At 46.7% G+C, this 1,325-nt stretch overlaps 1 pseudogene; it reads left to right on the top strand.

Annotated features, from left to right (window-relative positions):
• Nucleotides 1-448: 448 nt before the first annotated feature.
• On the top strand, nucleotides 449-793 carry LOC101586874 (annotated as a pseudogene).
• Nucleotides 794-1,325: the final 532 nt, after the last annotated feature.

Raw genomic sequence — 1,325 nt, 5'->3', positions numbered from 1 at the left:
CATGTGGTGCTGGGGGATCGAACCGCGGTCCCTGTGTTTTGCCAAGCTTGTTTCAAGTAGGTGCTTTAGACCACTGAGCCATCTCTCCAGTCCCGCTAAGTCTAAATTGGTCTTCCTATGTCTCATTTTTATTGTCCTTATGAAATGTCTGTGTATACTTAGGATGTTCCCAAAGCACTTCATCGTGTAAAGGACCGCGCACGACGACCTCTGCCTCTGCTTCCACTAACGAACTTCCTTCTGGCGCCTCCACTGCTACTGTTCGCACTGGCCCAGGAGGGTCCAAGGCCCCCACGGCCTCTGGAAGCTCGATCCCGCGGGCTGGGTTGGCAGCCTGCAGAACTACGAACAGTGAAAAGTATTTCAAGTCCTAAAAGAAAATAACTTTCAACCCCGATTGATATACTCCACAGAACTCTACTTCAAAATTGACGGATAGCTTTCTCTGCTCGCGCTCGTCGCGTGCAGGTAACAGGCCGGGCTGCACCATGCAGAACGACGCCGGCGAGTTCGTGGGCTTGCACGTGCCGCGGAAGTGCTCCGCCAGCAACCGCATCACTGGCGCCAAGGACCACGCGTCCATCCAGATGAATGTGGCCGAGGTCGACAAGGTCACAGGCAGGTTCAATGGCCAGTTTAAGACCTACGCTATCTGCGGGGCTATTCGAAGGATGGGTGAATCAGATGACTCCATTCTAAGATTGGCCAAGGCCGACGACATCGTCTCCAAGAACTTTTGAGTGGAGAGAGTTGTGGATGTGGAACGTCTGCTGCAAATCAATGGTCAGAATGTAAAAAAAAAAAAAATTGATGGATAAATAAGGTATTTCCATGACAAAGGACATGTAAAGAAATTCATGACCACTAAGCTAGCACTCCAAAATGTTCTGAGGGGCAATCTAGAAAGAGCTAACCTTCTAAAAGTTGGTTCATGGTTCAACTCCACGAATCCCAATAGAATGAATCTATCAGAGAAGGCAAGCAATGAAACAGGGAAATAACATGACAACAGGAAACAGGAAACTAATATGACAAGGATAAATCAGTATATATCAATTATAACCATAAGTTATTGGTCTCAATTCACCAATCAAAAGAAGCATACTGGTAGAATGGATCAAAAAGGAAAATCTGGGACCAGGGAGATGGCTCTGTGGAATAAGCGCTTGCCTGGCAAACACAAGGGCCTGAGTTCAATCCCTGGTTCCATAAAAAAAAAAAAGAAAGAAAGAAAATCCAATAATATGCTTCATACAATAAACATTGAAGGGCCAACCAAATAGCTCAGTGGATTAAAGTGTCTGCAAGCAGGTGCAAGGGCCAGG

Source organism: Octodon degus, unplaced genomic scaffold (genome assembly GCF_000260255.1).
Source record: "Octodon degus isolate 3935 unplaced genomic scaffold, OctDeg1.0 scaffold00026, whole genome shotgun sequence".
In the NCBI taxonomy this organism is placed as follows: Eukaryota; Metazoa; Chordata; class Mammalia; order Rodentia; family Octodontidae; genus Octodon; species Octodon degus.
This window is presented reverse-complemented; position numbering and strand designations above follow the sequence as displayed.